Below are 25,660 nucleotides of genomic sequence, written 5' to 3'. Positions count from 1 at the left end.
AGCAAACGCCTGCACAAGCAAGCTTCATTAGGAGGTGTCTCCAGAGTTCCAACTCCAGATGGTCTTGGAAATGCTATATTCTTGTTATCCCTGACGCATTAATACCTGTACCAATGTTTACAGCAGATTATTCACAGCATCCAGGAGGTGGAAGAAACCCAAATGTCTACCCGTCGATTAATGGATAAAGAAAACATGGTCTACCCATACGATGGAATATTATTCAGCCATAGAAAGGGATGAAGTACTGCTGCCTGCTCCAAGATTATATGAACCTTAAAACCTACACTAACTGAAAGAAGCCAGCCACTAAATACCACATAATACATGATTCCATTTCTAGAAATATAACTAGGCAGAATAGGCAAATTTTGGCAATAGTGGTAATGGTCGCACACATTACAAGTGTAAATAATGCCTGTGAATTGTATACTTAATGGTTAAAAAGACAAGTGTTTTGTGATATATATTTCACCATGATTAAAAAACTATAGAAGCCAAAAGATAATGGCATTTACGGGTACATCCTAGTTCCTAAGGGGAGTGTGAATGCAGCGTTCCTCTGGCATTTTACTTTAGAGAGGAGTGAGTGTGTGAATATACCTGATACCAAAACACCCACCCCCAAAAGGTATGCTTCGAAATTCAAGTTGTCCAAAAAAATTTAAATGGATATTTAAGCACTACCCTAGAATTGCAAATATGGCTCCTCAATTGGGAGTGAAGGAAGAGGGCATTTTTTGTCAAGAATTTTAATCTGAGGCTATTTTAAGAGAAATTTATATACAACCGCAGGAAACTTACATTTACTTTTGTGAGTCACACAAATGCTAAGCTGAAAATGCATTTTTTAAAACCATCAATGAAGGAATAAATACACTCTGTCCTCATTACTTTAAAAAACTTAATGGTTTAGATTCACAGAGCTCTGTTTATAATATAAATTTCAAACATGATGCAGCTACAGAGGTATGCATCATTGGGCTTTGAAGATGTAGAAGGAAGATACAAAATGTCACTTTTTGTAGCCAAATCAAATCGCTGAGGGGGCGGTTAGGAGTGAGGGAGTGCCCTTATAGTCCCTTGGAACCCGCGCTCCAAGATGCTTAATAAAAAACTCTTTGATAGTAGTTGACATAGGGTTTTAGACAGACTGGAATGGGAAAACCCCAAATCTGGTACTCTTCCGTTTTTAATCAGCCATGGTGGATCTTACAAAAAATGTACCTGAGAACTAAACTGCATACAATATCCAACAGCAAAGGAAAGTTACTAGAATAATAGCCAATAGGTCAAAATGGCTCAAGTCCCTGAAAACACTCAGCCTGGGTGTAGGAACATTACAGGCCAGAAATCAACAGGAGGCAGGTGCCCTCATAAATGAAAGATGAAAAGCCTCGCTTAGTTGTTTTATCTGAAGCTGTTCCCCAAAAACTCTCCAGTTGTGAAATGCCCCCCTCATCATTAATGGGATTTGGGGAACTGAGTTTATTTTACTGTCAATTTACTTGGAAGAACACATTGTCATCCTGGCTCCCTCCTCCCTTCCCGTCTTTGGGTCTGGACTGTCAGTACACCACCGTTCACAAAGGTGCCACTTCCTGTGTCTGTGTGGGGGTTTTTGGCTGAGCTGCTTGGCATGTGGGATCTTAGCTTGGTGACCAGGGATGGAACCCATGCCCCCCTGCAGTGGGAGCATGGAGACTTAACCACTGGACTGCCAGGGAAGTCCCCCCTCCTCAGTCTTTGGGCAGTGACCATTTCTCCTCTTCTCCTCAGCCTCTCTCCCCCTGTTTTCTCCCCTCCCGCCACAGTCCTCAGTGCCCTAGCAGACAAGATGCCCATTGCTCTCCAATGGCCCGCTGCTGTCCGGGAAGAAAGAATATGTTCTATTCTGTGACAGTAGAAAAAAGACAAATACCCTTTTCCCCAATCACCTGTTGAATCACATTTCTCTCTTCTCAAAATCCGATGATGGCTCCCTACTGCATGTGGGTAAAGTCCTAGTTCCTTAGCATGGGCATTCATGAGCTTCTTGAACTCATCTTGTCTTGCTTTCCAGTTTCAACTGCCCATGTATTTCCCCAAGTACCATAGACTGTGGTCGTACCACCCCGTTTATTATTTTCTGAGAGTGGCAAGTGCTTTGAGCTTCCCGTGTCTTTCTTCATGCTGTTCCCTCAACTTGGGATGGCATCTCTTTTTTTCCCTCTCTCTCAGGCTTCAACTTACATGGCACTTCTTCCAGGAAGCTTTCTTTCCCTTATCACCCCAGTCCAGATGAATCACTTCTCTCTCTGATTATTAATTGGATTGTACTTCTATCATAGCACGAATTTCAATCTGCAGCATACATAGTAGAGTTAGTCACTCAGCTAGACTTGGAGCCCCATCAAAGGAAGAAATGAGTCTTACTTCTCTCTTTAGCTCCCACCTGGTACTGAGCTAGCAGAGACAGTGAAAAACTGAATGAATGCGTGACTCAATGGCCACACAAATGAACACGTAACCCCAGTCTACTGAGAATATGAAGGTGAAGGGCTACCTCCTTAGTAGATACCCTTCCTGAGGAGTCTATCTTTATCAACTGAAGATTTCCTTAGCGGAAGGAGTCCCACTGAGCAATGATGAACATAACACAAAGGCAGGGCCAACGGTGTGGGTGGCCCAGGAAGCACATGGCAGCGTTCAAACCCTGACCTTTAGATACCAAAACTGCCCTTTCAATAGCCAGTTCTCATTACCCACAGCATCAGTTCACTGTACTGAGTGTGGACGGAATCTACACGATTTGCTTCTTACTCCCTTTCACTGTCTGAAACTCGATGCCTTACTATGTAAGCAAGGGACACATGCCAGCATTCTGGGTGCCACACTGGGTGGGAAACAGGATTGCTGGTGAGCAGGTTCCATTTCTTTCTCACTTGGAACCGTTGTGATTGGCTTCCCATACCTTTGACCCTTGCCCTCGCCCCAGAATCTACCCACCGCTGGAGCATACCCTGCCCTTTCCATCACCACCAATTCCCAAATGAGGAGCTGTTTTCTGGTGATTGACATTTCAGTGCCTGTCCCTGCAACATCAAAATACAGCTTCATGAATGAAGTCCTTTGCTTGGCTGTAAAAGCACAGAGCAGTAAGACCTCAGTCCCTATAGTCACATGTGCCGGCACCCCTTCCCCTTGCAGAGGTCTGTGGAATGGCTGCCAGGAAAATACAATTATGTGCTGGCATGAGAATAAATACAATTCCTTAACCTAAAAGTTCTGTGTTTTCATTCCCCCCTTTCCATTTCTCTATTCACTTCTTTTTCTCTTTCCATTGCTCTTTAAACTCATTTCCTCTGTCCAATTATCCCTTCTCTTCTGTCTAGTTGTTGCTTTACTAAACATTCTCTCCTGTCTCTACAGTGATCTTTTCCATATCCTTAGGCAAAGGGCAAGGTTGGAATCCTCTGATGGATTCCGAATGTTAAAGATGCTTTTCTGTTCCTCTGCACTTTGATTTAAACCTCTAACCTGGGTTCCATTTGTTTTAGAAGAGGTTCTAGTATCTCCTTAATCTTCCATCAACATACCCATGGCCTTCCTGTTTACCCTCGGCACAGTCCTGCCTCTCAGCTCAGTCTCCTTCATTGCCCCACCCCCCACCGCCACCTCCACTGACCTACTTATCTGCCTCTGCTCCACCCCCTGCACCACGCATACCACTGTTGCTCCTTCCCTTCTCTTTCTCATCTCAGATTCTACTTGCTTCACAGCCATGCCATTTTAGTACTTCTGTTTCACAGCCTTGTCATCCTTCTAAGGGGAAAATGATTTGAACTCAAAAGAGATAAAGAACTTTCTTTAATTACTGCAATCTGACAATTGCGTAGGCTGCCCCTAGGCACTGAGATCCATCTCTGGAGGTGGTCCATGAGAATCTGGACAGCCATTTGGTAGAAAGGCTGGTGAAGGGATTCAAACATAGAATGAGGGGGTGAAGGTAAATAGCTTCTGATGACCCTTCCAAACCTGAGATTCTAGGATTTCATTCAGGTCTTTCTAGGTCTCATGGCAGGGATAAAGGGTGAAGGGACAGGGTTCAAGTGACCTTTGCATTCCTCCCTTTGACACAGACACTGTCTAGAGAGGAATCTAAAGAGACTGCTTTGGATTCTCTCTTTCAAAGAAAGGGATCAGTGTCTTTTGGAGACCATGAGTAGCTTAGTGACCAGAGCTTTAAGTTTGCCAAAGAGTTATCAACCAAGACATAAATTTAAGGGAGTAACTACTGGCCTGCCTAGGGTAGGGAGAAACCCCCGCACAAAATCTGTCCCACTTATTAAGATAGAGGCTAAGTCTCAGAAATAACGTGAGTATTTGTCAGGCAATATGAAGTGTGCATGGGCCTCCCTGGTGGCTCAGACGGTAAAGAATCTGCCTGCAATGCAGATGATCCAGGTTTGATCCCTGGCCCTGGGTCGGGAAGATCCCTGGAAAAGAAAATGGCAACTCACTCTAGTATTCTTGCCTGGAAAATTCCATGGACAGAGGAGCCTAACCGGCTACAGTCCATGGGGTTGCAAAGAGTTGGACACAACTGAGTAATTCACACACTATGAAACGTGCATATATGGTATGGGATGGCCATAAGAGGATGCTGTTTATAGAGAAGACAGAACAAGCATCTTAGGAATTGTTTCCATGGAAAGTTTTCCCTATCAACAGGAAACAATTATCAGTAATTTGCAGGTGGTAGACACCTCGCTCAGTACAGCCACATAACGGTATCATTCAGGATCCAGAGGAAGAAAAGAGTATCTTGTACCCCACAGCATCACTGACTCAACAGATATGAATTTGAGCAAAATCTTGGAGATAGTAAAGGACAAGAGGAGTCTGGTGTGCTGCAGTCCATATAGTTGCAAGAGTATGGGACAGGACTTAGCGGCTGAACAACAACAACAAAAATAAACCATAATGGGAAAATATCTGAAAAAGAGTATGTATGCATATATGTGTGTGTATGAATGCGTTTGCCATTCACCTGAAACTAACAAAATGTTGTAAATCAACTATACTTCAATTAAAAAAGTAAATACATAAAAAATAAATAGGGTTGTGCTTGCTTTGGCAGCACGTATACTAAAACTGGAATGACACAGAGACAATTAGCATGGTCCCTGTACAAGGACGACACGCAAATTCATTAAGTGTTCCATATTTTTTAAAAAATACATAGGGTCAAGGGCAGCCCTAGTTCCTTATAACTAAGAAGGGGCAGAAGTTTTCCATATTGTTTTTACCTGTCTACAGAATAAGGCAAATGTGCCTGTTAACACACAAATACATGTCATTGGCCAAATCAATTTAAGAAGGGAAATGACTGAGAAGAACGAGGCATCAGGCTATAAGCATAAGAGAGGTGTTAGAAAATGAATGATGAGATTTCAGACTGAAAGGCCTTGCAGGGGCAATAATGAAGCCACATTTAAAGACACTAAAATGCAATCAACAACAACAAAACAGATCAGAACCGGGGCCTTATAGCCTGGCACTATAAAATGGAAATATATGCTAGAAGTTAATACAAATAATGAACACAGCAACTATACTGCAATCATCTGAAGGAAGACAGGGAATAGGGTGGTAGTATTTATTGCTGGGTGAAAAGCAAATCACACACATAAAGGAGTTTTTGATGTTCCAAGAGATTGGGGAAGGATCAGGATGTGGCATCAGCAATGTACGCTTCCTGCCTGTTGTATTTCATGGGACTTTTTCTAACCAATTAGGAAGAAGAGGTTAGACTGGAAAGTTCTCCCTGGAATCAGAGCTTGCTTCAAACTAAGTTCCAATATATACTTCCCCCACCCCTCATTTTTACTTTTTAAAGAAATTTATTGAGTACATACCACATCACCTACTTCAAGTAAATTTCAGGTATACAGTTCAATGACTTTTAGTAAATTTAGCAAGGTGTGCAACCATTGTAATTCAATTTTAGACCATTTTTATCAGTCATGGAGGAGAAGGCAATGGCACCCCACTCCAGTACTCTTGCCTGGAAAATCCCATGGATGGAGGAGCCTGGTGGGCTGCAGTCCATGGGGTCGCTAAGAGTCGGACATGACTGAGCGACTTCACTTTCACTTTTCACTTTCGTGCATTGGAGAAGGAAATGGCAACCCACTCCAGTGTTCTTGCCTGGAGAATCCCAGGGATGGGGGAGCCTGGTGGGCTGCCGTCTATGGGGTCACACAGAGTCGGACACGACTGAAGCGACTTAGCAGCAGCAGCTATCAGTCATGGAGCTTTACCCATAAGGTCCCTCATACTAGTTTACAGTTAATCCCTCAATGGTTTCTTTTGAGTTTCTCATCTTCTCATCTTGAGCTCTCTGCACCATCCAATACTGTTGTTGGCTACTCTGTCTTAAAACTAGCTGTCCTCCTCACTATCTGATACCACTTCCTCTCAGGTCCCTCCTCTAATCATTCTCAGACTGCTCTGGGGGCTGTTTTTCTTAAAGACAGGTGTTCTCTCCTTCTTTGACTCTCCTCACTTCTCACTTGATAAGCCTTCTTGAACGTTCTCATCTGCGGCCCTGGTTTTCTCTTTCCCCAGAGTCCCAAATCTATCTCTTGCTCAGACATTGTCTGGAAAGTGAACTGTTCTGACCTGGATGTCCCTCAGGCAACTCAGACTCAATAAGCCACAAACAACACAGTGTTTCTATTCCCTTAGCTGCTCTTCTTCCAGTGGGCCCCTGCTGCCCTACCCTCGCCCCAGTTCAGATTAGCTTCAACTAGCCATCCAGTACTTGAAAACTGGATGAAGCACAAGCTGGAATCAAGATTGCCAGGAGAAATATCAATAACCTCAGATATGCCGATGACACCACCCTTATGGCAGAAAGTGAAGAGGAACTAAAGAGACTTGATGAAAGTGAAAGACGAGAGTGAAAAAGTTGGCTTAAAGCTCAACATTCAGAAAACGAAGATCATGGCATCTGGTCCCATCACTTCATGGCAAATAGATGGGGAAACAGTGGAAACAGTGACAGACTGTATTTTCTTGGGGTCCCAAATCACTGCAGATGGTGATTTCGGCCATGAAATTAAAAGACGTTTGCTCCTTGGAAGAAAAGTTATGACCAACCTAGACAGCATATTAAAAAGCAGAGACATTACTTTGCCAACAAAGGTTCGTCTAGTCAAGGCTATGGTTTTTCCAGTGGTCATGTATGGATATAAGAGTTGGATTATAAAGAAAGCTGAGCACTGAAGAATTGATGCTTTTGAACTGTGGTGTTGGAGAAGACTCTTGAGAGTCCCTTGGACTGCAAGGAGATCCAACCAGTCCATCTAAAGGAAATCAGTCCTGAATATTCATTGAAAGTGAAGAGGGAATTCATAGGGCCTGGACTCCATCTTAGGTCTGTTCATGCTGATCATGCTCGGCCACCTCTCCAATGGACTCTGAATTCTGTGTTTAGTGACTATGGAAACGACAGAAGGATAAGACCCCCTCTGGTCAGGCCGTAAATTTTTCCATACCTATCGGAGTGTAACCTTGGGCTTATTGATTATTGGCTAATTGTTTAACTTTTGAGCACATAACACGTGAATTGATGGGGTTATTGGGATTGTATTTACCCTTCCTTTGTTTATGTGTCTCAAGGAATTTGGAGTGGTGGGTTCAGACACGTACACATGGGGTATAAAAGATTTTCACAAATGCTGGTCAGGGTCCTTGGCTAAGAGGAGACTCTGCCTTGGGCCCGCCGGTGTAATAAACTGCACTCCACTATCTGCATTGTCCTTCTGAGTGAGTTTGTTTCCGGGAACACGTGGCTACAACAGAAGGACTGATGCTGAAGCTGAAACTCCAATACTTTGGCCACCTGATGTGAAAAACTGACTCATTTGAAAAGACCCTGATGCTGGGAAAGATTGAAGGTGGGAGGAGAAGGGGACGACAGAGGATGAGATGGTTGGGTGGCATCACCAACTCAATGGACATGAGTTTGAGTAAACTCTGGGTGTTGGTGATGGACAGGGACGCCTGGCGTGCTGCAGTCCATGGGGTCGCAAAGAGTCAAACACGACTGAGTGACTGGACTGAACTGAGCTATCCATTTGCCCAAGCCAGAAACCCACAAGTCACCCTAGATTCCTTTTCCTTTTCCATCCTCCAGGTGTAATTAATTCTCACATCCCATGAATTCTGCTTCCTTAATATTCTGTGACTTCTTCCCCTTCCCAGCGCCACTGCTTATTCCACTACTGCTTAGATGACATTCTTCTAACCTCTCCCCTGGTCTCCTTCTCACGTAAACCATCCTCCACACAGTTGACAGACTCTTTTTATTTTGTTAATTTTTGAAGTACTCAACACATGAATATGTTCTTGAAGCTAAAGATTGAAACAATACCTGAATATATGGAGTTAAGAAAAAAAAGCAGCCACCTTTTCAACATGTCCCTTTCCACAACTCCAAAGAGGTAATTACCAGTAAATGTATTTTATATGCATATGCTACTAGGTCTTGGAAATCTTTGAATGCTAATACATGGAGAACTGCCTCATTCCTTTAATCACTGCGAGAAATTCCATAGTATGAATAGATATAACGGTGCTATTAGGCATTTTCCCACTAATAGGCATTTAGTTTGTTTTTAATTTCTCCCCAGCATGAACAAGGCTGTAGTGAACATCCTCTGACATACACCTTTGAAAACATGGTGTCTTTCTTTCAGAAATATTCCAAGAATAACACTGACAAGTAGGGATGGAGGCTATGCATGGGAGATAAGTTGCAAGATAGTAGGACAGAAGTTGGGAAAGCTGGGTTGGAGAAAATTTTGAGAGTAAGGAGATTATTTTTTTCTTAAAATGATGACATTCAGTTCAGTTCAGTTCAGTCACTCAGTCGTGTCCAACTCTTAGCGACCCTATGAATCGCAGCACGCCAGGCCTCCCTGTCCATCACCAACTCTCAGAGTTCACTCAAACTCATGTCCATCAAGTCGGTGATGCCATCCAGCCATCTCATCCTCTGTCGTCCCCTTTTCCTCCTGCCCCCAATCCCTCCCAGCATCAGGGTCTTTTCCAATGAATCAACTCTTCACATGAGGTGGCCAAAGTACTGGAGTTTCAGCTTCAGCATCAGTCCTTCCAAAGAAATCCCAGGACTGATCTCCTTTAGGATGGACTGGTTGGACCTCCTTGCAGTCCAAGGGACTCTCAAGAGTCTTCTCCAACACCACACTTCAAAAGCATCAATTCTTCGACACTAAGCTTTCTTCACAGTCCAACTCTCACATCCATACATGACCACTGGAAAAACCATAGCCTTGACTAGATGGACCTTTGTTGGCAAAGTAATGTCTCTGCTTTTGAATATGCTATCTAGGTTGGTCATAACTTTCCTTTCAAGGAGTAAGCGTCTTTTAATTTCATGGCTGCAGTCACCATCTGCAGTGATTTTGGAGCCCAAAAAAATAAAGTCTGACACTGTTTCCACTGTTTCCCCATCTATTTCCCATGAAGTGATGGGACCAGATACCATGATCTTAGTTTTCTGAATGTTAAGCTTAAAGCCAACTTTTTCACTCTCCTCTTTCACTTTCATCAAGAGGCTTTTTAGTTCCTCTTCACATTCTGCCATAAGGGTGGTGTCATTGGCATATCTGAGGTTATTGATATTTCTCCCAGCAATCTTGATTCCAGCTTGCGTTTCTTCCAGCCCAGCATTTCTCATTTTGTACTCTGCATATAAGTTAAATAATCAGGGTGACAGTATACAGCCTTGACGTACTCCTTTTCCTATTTGGAACCGGTTTGTTGTTCCATGTCCAGTTCTAACTGTTGCTTCCTGCCCTGCATATAGGTTTCTCAAGAGGCAGGTCAGGTGGTCTGGTATTCCCGTCTCTTTCAGAATTTCCCACAGTTTATTGTGATCCACACAGTCAAAGGCTTTGGCATAGTTAATAAAGCAGAAATAGATGTTTTTCTGGAACTCTCTTGCTTTTTCGATGATCCATTGGATGTTGGCAATTTGATCTCTGGTTCCTCATAGAGGATATTAATAACATGTTTATGCGTGTTAAGTCGCTTCAGTTGTGTCCGACTCTTTGCAACAGTATGAACTGTAACCCACCAGGCTCTTCTGTCCGTAGGATTCTTCAGGCAAGAACGCTCGAGTGAGTTGCCATGCCCTCCTCCAGGGAACCTTCCTGACCCAGGGATTGAACCCATATCTTTTACATCTCCAGCATCAGCGGGCTGATTCTTTATCACTAGTGCCACCTGGGAAGCCCATCAATAACATAGGATGATATTAAAGCATCTTTGGGGAAAAATCATCACCCTATTGCAACAACTATTTTTAAAACAGACAGATACTCATTTAAAACAAAGGAGGTACTTCTGAGTTATAACAAATCTGTCTGGTCACAACAGCCACAGAATACCTGGGAGTCACAATGACCCACTTCCAATGCAAGGGGCATAGGTTCGATCCCTAGTTAGGGAACTACGATCCCACATGCTGTGCAGCACAGCCCCCCCCCCCCCGCCCCCAGCCCCAACAAAAACCCCTAATATTATGCTTAACTGTATAAACTGGATTGTGGAACAAATCTTAGTACATAAGCTGTCTTTGGTTATACCCATTTTACTATTGTATTCCATTTTTATTTTCACAATTTTAGAAGGATATTGAGAATACTTCTCAGAGCAGAGAATCCAGATCATTAAGGGGATGGAAACTAAATCTGAGGAAGTGAAATGAAAATATAATTGTCCTGTGATCTCTGATTCACTTCTAAATGTGGTGACATCTTGGTCCTGAGACCCAATTGGCTGAGTTTTTAATGCCACTAATAAGTTCACTGCTCAGCCTGCAAATCCACCACCGCCTTAGCAGCAAGGAACACTATAAGGGGGAATCAAAATGAGCAAACTGTAATTAGGTATGCCATGTCACCAGAGAAAGTAATTTACTAAAGGGATTACCATGATTAAAGATGCATTCTCCTTAAATAGAGATTGTTTTCTTCCATTGATTTGTCCCAATCAATTCCCCCTATGTCATGCAGTATTCCAGTTGGACAGCAATTTTTGTTGTCTTTTTAATTTCTCTGCCAAGAGATTACAGAAAGTAAGTCGAGCTGCTGCGGTCACTATAATTTCCTCACAAATGGAAGAAGTATTAACAGAGGACTATAGAGACAGATTACAGCTTAGGTCACCCAGGGGAGAAATCCGAAGCCCCCTTTTGACTAACAACAAGGTAAGTAATCCTCAAATCTTTTTTTCCCCTTAGTATTAAGCCTAAGACTGAGTTTAGGAGGCCTCCTTTTCAATTTGATTTTTTTTTCTTTTTTTTGGCTTCACCTTTCTCATGCCCCAGGCAGGCGGGCAGAGTGTAGAGAGTATGGGGCCCTGGATACAGACTCAGGCAGCGTTCTTCACCCCCCAGCCTCTCAGCCTGCCTTGTTTACCTCGTGACTTTTTTCTCTTTCCCTAAAACCTCTTCTCACCCTTGGGCTCTTTTGGCAGAAAATAGGACTGAAAATGTATCAAATTCTGGGTCCTTAAATTTGTTACAAATACCTGAGTTGTTCTAAAAGATGTCATTTTAAATGTGATATCACCGATAACCCCTTGAGGTGGACGAGTGGCAGCCGAGGCTGAATGGAAGGGTTTGTGTTATGTATGGTTGGTCCAGTGTAATTAACTAATTACTTGCTCAGCATTAGGAACATTTACTGACGTCCTGAGAACCATGCAGGCCTGGCACTGCAGTTCTCACTGATGGCACCCATCCTCAAGGAGTCCATCTAGGGAGGCGCAGACCATGAGTATCAACTGGGAGCCTGTTGTTTGCTAGACACTGTGCCAGGTGCCATGGGGGATACGGAGATGAGGAAAACTCAGTCATTGGCCTCAAGGACCTCTCTATCCTGTCAGGAAGGAGAGACAGGAACAAAAATCACTGTATCCAGGTTAGAATGGGGGAAGTGCCACAAGAAAGGCAGGAGCTGAGTGCAGTGGGGGTTCTGGGGTGGAGCCTGACCCTTGCACCTTTCTAGTTCTGCCTGTAAGCAGAGAATCCTTGGTTACTGGGCACCAAAGTTGTGCTGCTTCTTAAGTGAGAAGGATGAGAAGTATGAGAAGATATGCAAACGTGATTTCTAAACCTTAACGTGCTCTACAAGTGTGTTATTTTTTTTAAATATAAATTTATTTTTGTTTTTTTTAAATATAAATTTATTTATTTTAATTGGAGGCTAATTACTTGACAATATTGTATTGGTTTTGCCATACATTAACATGAATCCGCTACGGGTGTTATTTTTTGTTACTTGAGAAAACCAGAAATATTAGTCCTCTCTCTGGAGAGACATTGCTCTAGAGCCTAAGTAAATCTCTCCTGTTTTCCCACCCCCACCCCACCCCTCCTCTTTCTCGCTCTCATCTTTACTGTGTGATGGCCCGTGGAGCTCAGGGAAGGATCTTGTCGTGTCCTTTGGTCTCAGTCACTGACTGACAGGAAACCTAGGTCAGTAACTCAGGGCCGGATGTGAGTGGGCGTGGAGGGCCCCCTGCCCTCACGCGGGCTTCTCTGTGCCCCATGATTTCCAGCGCACCACTTCACTGGTGTTCCGTGTATCTGAGCACAGGCATGGTGGGGTGCAGCTGCTCTTCCAATGAAACCCTAAACCCTTTCAAACACTCGGCAATCTTTCTACTTTCTCTGCTTGCGAAGCTCCAAAGATTTCCCTCCATACATTTTTCCAGCATGATGTGAGACGCCAGTTAGTCCAGAGAGATTTATGAGAATGTCATTTACATGTAGTCTCCCCTAAAAAGGAGTTCCCTATCCCCTGGAGTTTTTGCCACTAATTATCTGTCAGTTTATTTGCACATTTTTATGAACTGAAGAGCAAATATATGCCCACTTAAAAACAAACACACGTGGATGGATTATTTTGCCAGTCCTGATTATTGAACTACAGACAAAAGTCAGAGATAATCAAAGAGGTTGGATGCAATGAGCCAGGGGTGTGACAAAATCTCATATTCTCATTCCTCCTTAAGGAAAGGAAAGGAAAGGAAACTTCCTTCAACAATGTAGGACATGTCTTACTGAGGCATTAAACACATACACCACTTTCCAAAGAGTTTCTGGCTGAGAGGCTCTACTGTGCTAGCCTTGATCACCTTCCAACTTCTCTCACTACCTACCCACCCCCTGCGCCCCCACGCCTGTCTAAAAATACCAACTCACCTTGGGTAAGAAGCTGTAGTTAGGGGAAGGTTTCATCTAGTAGATTGGTAAACAGACTATCAGCCTGAATGACTGAAATTAGCAAGGCTAATGCAATGTCACTATTCAAAACAGCACCAATTTGGAATTTCTTAATGGCCTCAGGAGAGGGAGTCTTTATACATCCTACAATCTCTCTTCATTCTTACCTAAATTCCTTCTCATAGATGTTATGAATGGCCTGTTTTGTAGCCAACACAAACTTTGTCCAGTAAAATAATGTCAAGAACTCAGAATGAAAAGAGATTAGCTGTTCCTGGCTCCTGTTATTTTAAAGCAGAAATAACTTTGGCTTCTACTGATTCATAGACAAAGCTTGAAATGCAAAGCATGCTCAACTCTAGATTCAGCATGAAAAGGACCTTAAAATATGCCCAAGTGCAAGTAATGGACTTATTAAAGGGAAGAAAAGAGGCACTTTTCACAGACTCCCAAGCTCTTTAGTCCTGTCATATCAGTAATCTTGCTTAAGAATTTCATTCTATTTACATTTCTTCTCCCTTTAAATATCCTCAGGACGCATATGGCATCAAGTATTGAAGCTTGTAAAACATTAATTTCTTTATGTTAATAATGGAGAAGGCATGTAAAGTGCACAAGCGATAGAACCTGGAGCACTTGCAACGATTTCAATAGGAATTAAAAATCAGTTCTGTATTTTTAATTGAACACCTGATAATTCATCAACACATATTTGGGGAAGCAAACTTCCAGTGGCTTCTTTGGACTCTTTTTGGCATTGTTCCAGACCAAGTGCATTCTCCATTAGGAAATTTAGTTTATATTTGATGACAAAAGCATGAATTGCACCATTTGAGTGATTATGAAAACCTGTATAAATCCATAATAATATGGCTTGAAAGCCATAGTACATAAAACACAAAGTTCTAAAATATACACGTGGCACACACATATAGACTTTCTGTTTTAACTTTAAGAGAACTCAAAAGAATGAAATTAGGCCCTGGAAAACTTCTGGGCATCTTGGAATATTCGTGTAAAATCAAAAAGGTGAAGGAGTCACGAAAACCTTCCCAAGCAGCATTAAAATAAGGAGGCCGCCTGGCTCAGTTTCCCTTAGAGGTATGAGGTTCTAGTCTTGAGTTTCTCCAAGATCAAGAATAAATGAGGAGGTGGGAGGGAGGTTCAGGATGGAGGGGACACATGTACGCCTACCGATATTGTAATTAGCCTCCAATTAAAATAAATAAATAAATTTAAAAACAAAGAATAAATGACTTGATGTCTGTGCCTTAGTCTCCATCTGCAATATAGGTAATGTGGTAAAGTAGAACTCAGATGGAATTTGCACGGCCAGGTCCGTTCTGGAGAGATGCTAGTCTGCTTCCACTGGATTAGTCTGAAATGAGGATCACCATCATGGAGCTGTCCCGGGAATGTTAGGATCTAGAAGGGCAGTGTCAGAGACTGAGGGTCCCAGGTTCCTAACCCATTCTCTCAGGTCCCTCACTTACTAGCTATGTGACCATATTTTTAAAAATCTGAGCTCTTGATTGCTAATCTGAAAAGTGAACATAATACCACTACCTTCACAGGTTTATCGAGGGAATTGACTGAAATAATACATAAGTCCTAATTTGTGGACCAAAGAGAGGGAAATGGTCAGGAAAAAAGAAAAAAAGACAACTGAAATATGTTTCTGTTCCCTGAATAGGCTGAGTTTGGGTATATTTAAATTTTTGTTTAGGGACCAATAAATGAAGCTGAGCTACAAGAATCCAAAACACTTGGAGGATGAAAGAGGCAGGCTGGCTATCTAATGCTATGGAAACAAGACAATTCAACTTTCTTTTTTAGAAAGTCGGTCCAATTGATTTGTGTCTAGATAGATTGAGTTTGAACGTGCAATCAGTGGTGCTTAATGTTACATATATTAGAAATAATCTGATTCACAAAATCCGCTCAAATGAGAAAGAGGCGGTTACAGGTAACTGAAGATAGGAAATGTTTTCTTGCATACAGTTCTTGTGACTGTTTTGAAATGCCAGATACTAGATTTCAGATATAAATCAAGTTGTCACTCCTCATAGCTTTGTGATGGTAAAAAGCAATAGGCTAGCACATCAAGCATTTTTGAAATAACAAAGTTCAAATACTTCCTTTTTCCTTTGCGGGCAGTTCAGTCTACTTAACCCTTCATTTGCTGACAAGGATTCCCTAAATTTTATTCCTCCAAAGCCCGGACTCTGGGCCCAGGCACCTGTAAGTGTGTGATTTAGCCAGGTCGGGCTCTATGTCCCATTTCCTACGTGTGTACCATGACCATTTCTAACAATGGGGTGTCCTGTGTCATGGCCCTCAAAAATGTAGGGGTGGGGTTCTGGCCAACTCTTCACCAGACTTCATTTCCCATGCCAACACTTCTTCTAGAAGTACTTGGGAGGAGTGTGCTGAAAGGTCGGGACAATGCCAAATTATGAATTCATAACCTAACAGAGGAGTTCAGGAACTTAAAGGGATCCCAGAATCAAGTCTGAGATTTTGACCCACCCTCGAGTGACCTGCCACTGTTAGTTGGCCTTGAGACCATTTATCAACCTTGATCTCTGTTACCAGTCCACAAGCTCCCTGGGGGAGATGGATCCTGGATCCGCAGAAGGAATAGGAAGAAATCAGATAGCCCCACGTTGTTAACTCGTCTACCTGGGACAAAATTGAGAAGACAAGCGTATCTCTTCCCATTTTAATGTCCTTTGCATCACGGTCCTTCCTTGTCTTCTCAAGAGATTTGCTGACTTCACGCTGTCTTGTAGCAGATCAGGGCAACTTTCCTAGGCTAGCACTGCTCCATCAGTACCCAATTCTCTCAACATGTCCCTCTCCCCCATCACAACACAACAGTCTCAAGCCCTATTTCTGCAGAACCCTGGGTTTTAAGTGACAATGAGTGCTCATGAACAAATCAGAGACTGCCATCCTTTTCCTGTGATGCATACTGTGTAAACTCTGCTGCTGCTAAGTCGCTTCAGTTATGTCTGACTCTGTGTGACCCCACAGACGGCAGCCCACGAGGCTCCCTCGTCCCTGGGATTCTCCAGGCAAGAACACTGGAGTGGGTTGCCATTTCCTTCTCCAATGCATGAAACTGAAAAGTGAAAGTGAAGTCGCTCAGTCGTGTCCGACTCTTAGTGACCCCATGGACTGCAGCCCACCAGGCTCCTCCATCCATGGGATTTTCCAGGCAAGAGTACTGGAGTGGGGTGCCATTGCCTTCTCCGTGTAAACTCTAGGAATGCCAAATAGATCGGGGAGGAAGGTAATATAGTATAGTGGTAAGAGTCCTAGACTGGGAGCCGGAAATAGAGATGTCAATAACGGACCAACTATATACTAAACTCTGACTTCAGGCAAGTTATATAACTTCTCTGGACCATAGTTTCCTCACCTGTAAAAACAGTGTTGCTGTAAGGTTGTGTGAGAACACTTAGCATGGCGTCTGGCACAGAGCGGGTACCTCCAAAATGCAAACATTCCAGAAAAAGGCAAATAGGGATGGGAGATTCCTGGCCCCTCCCCCAGGCCCCTAAGATATAAAAGGACACTCATGAAGGGGACAACAGAGTATGGGATGGCTGGATGGCATCACCGACTCGATGGACCTGAGTTTGAGTAAGCTCCAGGACTTGGTGATAGAAAGGGAAGCCTGGCATGCTGCAGTCCATGGGGTTGCAAAGAGTTGGACATGACTTAGCGACTGAACTGAACTGAATCTTCCGAGGTGGTGCAAGTGGTACAGAACCTGCCTGCCAATCCAGGAGACCTAAGAGACATGGCTTTGATCCCTGGGTCAGGAAGATCCCCTGGAGGAGGGCATGGCAACCCACTCCAGCATTCTTGCCTGGAGAATCCCATGGACAGAGGAGCCTGGCGGGCTACAGTCCATCGTGTCGCACAGAGTCAGACATGACTGAAGTGACTTAGCACACAGCACACATAATCTTATGTACTTCAACTGTGCACGCCAGTGGCCCAAAGCTCCAGGGGACTTTAATTCTTATGTAGATTTAAACTCTCCAAAATAATTTATGAATTTTTCTTCTCTCAAGGATTCTTTTGGCAGAACCAATACAAATATGCTAGTAACACAAACCACAAGAAGAATGGAAGATGAACAATCAATATAAGCACTACAAAAATATCAGGCAGCTGCTCTTCTTTCAACTGGTTCAAAGTTGCTAAGTCTTCATGCTGGTGTCTCCTTTTTAAACAAATATGTTACTGCAGATGGTTTATATCCTTTCCACTCAACTGTGGGATTTCACATGTATGGGAGGTGCTAGGCAAAGATGCAGAAACTGTCACGTCTTTAATACCCCAGGAGCATGCAGTCAGGCTTTCCCAGTGCCCACCACCCTGTGCTCTTTCCGTTCCTGACCCCCAAGGTAGCCTTGCAGGAGTGAATGAAAATAACCTTGGGAGCAGTTGTCACATCTCTGCTCAAGAATCACCAGTGCCTCCCTGCTGTTCCTAGGATTAAGTACAAACTCTTTGGTTCTATACCTTCCTTCCTCCTGGAGAGCACATACTATCACATGTGGCTTCTTCATCCTCATCATGTCTAACAATGTGTGAGGCGCAGAGGAGGTATGCCATAAAAATGCATGAATTGAGCTGAAATAACTGGCTGAATTCAATTCTCTCTGAGCACCTTGTCTTCAGCCCTTGCACCTTCCCAAGTTAATGCAGATGAGGGCATTTTCCCATGCCATCGACTACCTGCATACAGTTAGCCAGAAAGGAACTTGGAAAACTTTGAAGGTGGCCACTAAAAATCATCAAGTGGCCCATCCTCAAGGGACCTTGGTAACGATGGAGCCCTTAACAGATTTATGCTCTTGGGGAGAACTGAGCTATGAAATAACGTGAAATAAGGAGAAAGCATTCCTGGCATGCCACAGGCAGCAAAGGGAGATTTTGAGGAAAAGACAGACCTGAGAGCAGATCTAAACTCCACCTATCGCCAGCAGTAAGACTTTGAGCAAGTCACTTGACTTCTTTTACCTCGGTTTTGTCATCTCTGCTGCTGCTGCTGCTGCTAAGTCAGTTCAGTCGTGTCCGACTCTGTGTGACCCCATAGACGGCAGCCCACCAGGCTCCCCCGTCCCTGGGATTCTCCAGGCAAGAACACTGGAGTGGGTTGCCATTTCCTTCTCCAATGCATGAAAGTGAAAAGTCAAAGTGAAGTCGCTCAGTCGTGTCCGACTCTTAGCGACCCCATGGACTACAGCCCACCAGGCTCCTCCGTCCATGGGATTTTCCAGGCAAGAGTACTGGAGTGGGGTGCCATTGCCTTCTCCATTTGTCATCTCTAAAGGGAGCCTAATTACCTCCCCCACTAGCTGCTGCGCATATTACATGAGAGCATTTATGTCAAGTTCCTTGTAGAAGACTCAATATTTAGTGGGATCTCAATAAATATTTGTTGGTCAAAAGTGGAAGAATGACTAATTTTCCCAAATAAAGCCATTAGCCTCAGAACTGGACTGGCCAGAATGCTTCCTTTGAATCATTTTTCCATGTAGAGCTTGCCAGGCTCCATGACGATACCCACTCCCCAATGTGTATTGCTGGCCCAATGGATTCTGTTGCAGATTACGATCTGTTTCAGTGATGTGTCTGCTGGCACAATGAGTGAGTCATTTGTCTAGAGTGCAGGTGTTGACGGCGGCAGTGAGGGATTCCTATGTGTAGTTTAAGAACCATCATCCACGTCCAGACGCCAACAGGGTGGCCCTCCTCTGGAGAGGACACGGGGGGCCTGACCTGAATGAAGGCACTTCTGTTCATAACATGGGGCACTAGGAGTTACTGTGGCTTTTCAACTTTTTTTTTTTGGCTTCCTAACTGAGAACTGAATTCGTTTTTTTTACATTTATTTTTAATTGAAAGATAATTGCTTTACAATATTCTGAATTCAATTTTTAATTAACACACACACACACACACACACACAAACTCTACCCATGTGGTGGTATGGAAGTCAGACATGCGCTGACATTGCTACTTGTCTTCCATTCTTCCAAAATCTTTAGCTGTACTGCAGCTAAGCCCGTGAAACCTACGGACACCACATGAGGTATCAAAATGAATATAACATACCTGTATAGCTTCAGGTATCCTATGCAAATAAAATACTCACCAATTGGTTTATGCTGCAGAAGGTGAGCAGACACAAGGTCAAAACATGACCTTGGGCCTTTTCTTCCTACAGAGATGGCCTTATTCCCTCAGCTCCACCTTACCTCTCACCACCAACAACCACCACTGTGCCCTGTGACCTAGCTCAAGCTTGACTTCTAGACCACAAAAGTGATAAGTAATGAACAAAACCAAAAACCTTTGAGTCTGTCCATATGTCAGTAGCTTCCAAGCAGAGACAGGAAAGATAGGATAAAATTAAAAAGGGAATCTTCCCCTTTCCTTCCACCTTTTTCTGAAATTCAGTGACACCCAAGCAGGAATTGGCTCAAGAGTCACAAGGGCAGAGAAAAGGTCAGTATTTCCCTTATTTCTCCTGCACTGATGCCAGCAGGAAGCTGCAAGGAACACATTCTTATCAGGCTAGTTCCTTCCCTTTGTTCAAGTACTTTGGAGTGTATACTGTGTACCATACCGTGGATTGAATGCCAAGTTTCCTGGGTGGACCCAGTCTCTTCCCCTTCCTAGAGTGCACCTAAGTGTGTAACGGTGGCACAGAACTGCATGTCCAATCTGCCTTGCCACGAGACCCTTACCTTGGCTCTAAGAAGAGAAACAACAGACTAAAGACTCTGATCGCTTAAAAATTATGGCCACATCCCATCGGAGTAGCATCCTCCAATTCTGAAAACACAATTAAGAGTTGCACATTTTGCCTGTGATGGACAAAACTCACATTCTCCTTTGCAGTCAAACCAATGGTCCATAGCAGAGCTCTTTTAGTTACTTACTTTTCTTCCATTTGAGTTTCCTGTTCCTCATTTGGATTTATCCTTGCCTTTATCTCCTGAAAATGTGGTCAAGCTATTGACCAGTGTCTCTGGCACTAAAGATTTTCCCCCATATCCCTAAGAATACTTTTTAAAAGAAAATATAGAAATGTAGTTTAATTGAAAGTCAACTTGGAATTCAACATGCTCCACATATCTGTCAAAAAGGGATTGCAGAGAGGCCCAAATCCAGCAAATAAAAACTGGGGCCCATTTACAACACATGTTTTCCTCTTGACTTTACCAGAGAAGCACTTTAGGAGAAACCAAAGCATTTCTCATTTATTTACACATAAAACCTTTCATGTTCTTTTGAATGTACCAAAAACTTTACAGAACTTTTCAAAGGGATTTTGAGAGAAAAGGAAGTCACACTGGCCAACAATAAACAAACTACCAAACCAGTTGAAATTGCTTTAAAAACCTAACAGTGCAAAATTCTGAATGAATTCAATCCTTAACAAAGGATAAGCTCCAGGTCTGACATAGGAGAACAAATCCTCAGAGAATAATCAGAAGGCTAGAATGAAGCACCGAACGCCCAATTTGTATTGTTCAACCTGATGGCCAACTTAAGCAGAGAGAAAGCTACTACAGTCTGCAGTGAGCAGCTCCCTTTTGTAGGCTAACAAGGAAGCTAGAGGAAGGCAAGTGACAGACCCAGTAGATTAACTCCCAGATGTCTAGAAAGCATGTCCTCCCTTTATTAAAGGGGTGCCTATTGACTCCAGAAACAGTCACATAGTACCCACTCTGGGCCAGGAACAATGCTAAGTGCTGAGGGTACAAAGTTGAACAAGACATGGTCCCTGTACTTAAGGCCAGCTACAACTGACAGAGCATCTACCATGTGGGTTCTTAGTGTGCATAATTTCATTTAACCCTCATAAGAATCCTATGAAGTAGTGATATCTCCATTTTACAAATTTAGGGACTGAGACTCAGAGAAGCTTGGTTGTCCAAAACACTTGTATGTGGCTACGTTCTTATCTACTGTGTTATATTGTCTCGGTCAGGTACAGAGAAAGTTTAGAGGAGGATTCGAGCACTTCTGGGTTGGGTATGAATGTTTTAAAATCATGGAGATTTTATGAGGGAAGAAGCACTGAAAAGGAGGCTGGAAAGCATGGGTAGGTATGGATAAGTGCAGATTAAGGGGAAGGAGGAAGTGGAAGGACAGATATAAATATTTCAGATGGAAAAAGAATGGTATATAGGGAGGCACAGAGGCATGGAAAAACGGAAAATATTCAGGAAACACTTTGGCTGTACTGAGCGAGAAGAAGCAAGGGATTAGATGGGAAAGGCTGAGTAGGATGAAACTGTAGAGGGCCATGAAAAAAATGAGCAGTTCAGTCCAGTCACTCAGTCATATCAGACTCCTTGCAACCCCATGGACTGCAGCACACCAGGCTTCCCTGTCCATCACCAACTCCTGGAGCCTACTCAAACTCATGTCCATCACATCGGTGATGCCATCCAACCATCTCATCCTCTGTCGACCTCTTCTCCCACCTTCAATTCAATAAATGAACAAATATAAAGCAGTTGTCCAATGCAGATGAGCTTTTAACCTTGGAGCTACAATCCTTTCAAAGCTGTGGTGTTCCTGCTCTATTTCTGTCTACAGCCAAACACTAGAAGATTTTAGGACCAACTGTGTGTTGCGTGTGTGTGTGTGTGTGTGAGACTTAGAAACCATGATCCCAGTTCCTGGGAGCTGGGGACAGAAGTTGCCTTTCTTCACAGGAGAGCCCACTGCCATGATCCTAGTTCCTGACCATCACTGTTGATGGGAACTTTAATTGAAGTAAAGCTACAACTTCAATTATAATAGCCTTGAAGCCTGATTCTATAAATTCTTCCCCAACCAGAAAGGTTTTATATTTTTTCTTAGCAAAATTAGCATTTGGGAATTAAATGTTGTATTTCACATTACTCTGTGCTGAATGGACGTTGGTATCCATTTTACGGTTAAATGTGAGACACATGTGGCCGTATCTGCATAGTGCCCTATAGATACAGACAGTAAGCTCATAAGAGCCATCTTCATATTGCATAATGAGCATTAGCAGATGGAAGTTATTTTAGATTACATAAATTTTGGTTACGCTAGAAACATCAGCTTTAACACATTTGTATCAATACAGAACATTTTAAAACAGAGATATTAATGAATGTAATATGAAATGGGCACATCTGTGGATGATTCATTTTAAGCTGAACAAAAGGATTCTCTTAAAGGCATCCAAGGTCTCAGCTCTCACTAGAATCAGGCCCTACTGAGCTTGGGCTTCTGTCTTTTCTCAGCATGAGATTCACTGCCTTTACTAGCTTGATTTACTGAAAGAGAATTAGATATACAGTCCAGGTCTGAGAACCTGGTCTTTGGCCATCTTTATATTACTGTAGCCAGTGTGTACCCAATTTTAGTACTTAGAGACAGGATATTTTGTGGTTGATTTTAAGAGCATTTATGTAAGAAGTAAAAAAAAAAAAAAATCTCATAAGAAATGGTTCTCCTGTGTTTCAAACTTAAGCTTACCTACTGTGAATGTCTGTGATTTTTATTATTGCATAGCTTTATAAACTTATACATATGTGCATGGCATAAGTATCATGAGAATTTAGAATAATGAAAAGAGATCGGATTTTTTCTTTTTGTCTTGAAACCCACATCTTGGTTGATCATAATATTTTTATTTCTTTGATGTTTATTTGCATTACCTTATAAATCTACAAGTGAGAAATTTTCACTGACAAAAGGCAATATTGAACACCATTTAAAATAGGAAATTAGTTCCAGAACTTATTTTTTTGAGGTACAGTCAGCTTTTAAAAATGGCATAAATGATAGCAACAGACAATTTAGGCATCACGTTTGACTTCATCCAGTCACTCAGAGTCAGCCATTGTGTTCTATGCATTTAGGCTGTCTACTTCTTTTCAGGTGTATTGATAGCCATTTTCTACAGCTGATCTGATTTTGTCACTGAGGAGATTGAGAATACTGGTCAAATAGAGCTTTCTTACTTTCTGGGCTCTTATGGCTTCAGCAACAGGATAACAAACCACTACATTCAAGTGCTCAAAATCCCCTCACTTCTGTGCTGGTTTACATCAGTTGCTTCAGCCTGGGAGACGTGGCAGAAGGATTGAAAGCTGCAAGTTCAGATAAGCCACAAAGTGGAAAGTTCAAGCAAAGATCCTTCCTCCATGTCCTTTAGAAGAGGGCATGTGATTCACAATTACCATTTGATTTTAGGGTTAAAAACAGACCTATAGGAAGTCTCTTCTGAAGGGAAAGGGAAAGGGAAAAGGAAGGATAGGAAAGGGAAAGATAGGGAAGGGAAGGATAGGGATGGGGAAGGAAGGACAGGGAGGAGGAAGGAAGGACAGAAAAGGGGAAGGAAGGATAGGGAAGGATAGGGAAGGGAAGGATAGAGAAGGGAAGGATAGGGAAAGATAGGGGAGGGAAGGGAAGGATAAGGAAAGATATGGAAATAAGGAAAGATAGGGAAATTTAGGGAAGGCTGAGTCGGACATGACTGAGCGACTTCACTTTCATGCATTGGAGAAGGAAATGGCAACCCACTCCAGTGTTCTTGCCTGGAGAATCCCAGGGATGGGGGAGCCTGGCGGGCTGCTGTCTATGGGGTCACACAGAGTTGGACACGACTGAAGCATCTTAGCAGCAGAAGCAGGGAAGGGAAGGGAAGGGAAGGGAAGGATAAGGAAACATACGTAAATAAGGAAAGATAGGGAAATTTAGGGAAGGGGAGGGAAGGATAGAGAATGGAAGGGAAAGATAGGAAAAGATAGGGAAGGATAGGGAAGGGAAGGGAATGAGAGAGGAGGAAAGGGGAGGATAAGGAAAGCTAGGGAAATGAGGAGAGATAGGGAAACTTATGGAAGGACTGGGAATGGCCAGGAAGGATAGGTAAGTGGAGGGAAGGGAAGGGGACGGCAGAATAGTGAAAGATAAGGACGGGGAGGCAAGGGGAGGGAAGGATAGGGAAAGATAGGGAAATTTAGAGAAGGATAGGGAAAGGATGGGAAGGATAGGGAAGGGAAGTATATGGAAGGGAAGAATAGGGAAGGGGAGGGAAGGATAGGGAAGGGGAGGGAAGAGGAGGGAAGGGGAGGGAAGGGAAGGATAGGAAATGGTAGGAAAGGATAGGCAAGGGAAGAGAAGAGAAGTTTGAATGGAAGAGAATGGAAGTTTGAAAGGAAGGTTGAAGGGCAGTTTGAAGGGCAGGTCATGGCATGGTACTACTTTCCCTGAAGCCATTAAGTTTTAGTATGTTGTATCTTCATTTTCATTTATCTCAAAATATTTTCTAATTTACTTTGTGATTTCTTTTTCAATATAGTTTATTTAGGTTTATGTTGTGTACATAAATAAATAAATAAATTAGATCAAAGAAGAAAGTCATTTGGGAAATTAACCAAAATTAATGTAACAGACAACAGAAAAACCAATAGATGAAATCAACAAAAACAAAAATTGGTTCTTTGAAATATCAGAAAATTGACCAACATTTAGCTCAAGTGAATAAGGAAAAGAAAGAGAAAAAAAAATTACTAAAATCAGGAATGAAAAGGAACATTACAACTAACCTTATGGGAAAAAATTATAAGGAAATATTGTGAACAGCTGTATACCAACACCATTAGATACCCTAGATGAAATGGATATATTCATAGAAATACACAAACTACCAAAACTGACTTAAGAAGAAATAGAAAGTCTGAAGTGACAAAGCCCAGGCCCAGATGGCTTTTTCTATCAAATGTTGAAAGAAGAATTAACAACAATCCTTCATAACTCTTCCAAAAAGCAGAAGTGGAGACACTACTAACTTATTATATGAGGCCATGACACTACTATGTAAATATAACACAAAGGGAAATAAACTACAGACCAATATCCATGATAAGTATAAGCACAAAACTTTACAAAATACAAGCAAAACAAATCCAGCAACATGTAAAACGGACCATATACCATGACCAAGTGAGATTTATCCTAGGAATGCAAGGTTGGTTTAACATACAAAAAGTAAACAATATAATACACCATATTATCAGAATAAAGACAAATCCCACATACTTATTTCAATAAATGCAGAAAAAGGATTTGACAAAATTCAACATTTTTTCATGATAAAACCACTTAACAATTTAAGAATAGAATGGAATTTCCTCAAAATGATAAAGGGCATCCACAAAAAACCCAGTGCTAACATCATATTTAAGGGTGAATGTATAAAAGCTTTCCCCACAAGGTCAGGAACAAGAAGGATGTCAGATCTTGCCTCTTCTATTCAACATTGTAGAAGTTATA

The 25,660-nt window shown here is 42.5% G+C and overlaps 1 protein-coding gene and 1 non-coding gene across 2 annotated transcripts in view; one reads left to right on the top strand and one right to left on the bottom strand.

Moving 5' to 3' along the window:
* Positions 1 to 25,660, bottom strand: part of GPC3 (glypican 3) — a 463,539-nt gene that overhangs the window by 9,898 nt on the left and 427,981 nt on the right. The gene's annotated exons all lie outside the window — the stretch shown is intronic.
* Positions 5,107 to 5,213, top strand: LOC113888343. The gene has a single exon (XR_003509970.1). It is a non-coding gene; the product is annotated as a U6 spliceosomal RNA (small nuclear RNA).

Source organism: Bos indicus x Bos taurus, chromosome X (genome assembly GCF_003369695.1).
Source record: "Bos indicus x Bos taurus breed Angus x Brahman F1 hybrid chromosome X, Bos_hybrid_MaternalHap_v2.0, whole genome shotgun sequence".
Classification (NCBI taxonomy): Eukaryota; Metazoa; Chordata; class Mammalia; order Artiodactyla; family Bovidae; genus Bos; species Bos indicus x Bos taurus.
The sequence above is the reverse complement of the archived record's forward strand: the minus strand, read 5'-3'. Positions and strand labels throughout refer to the sequence as shown.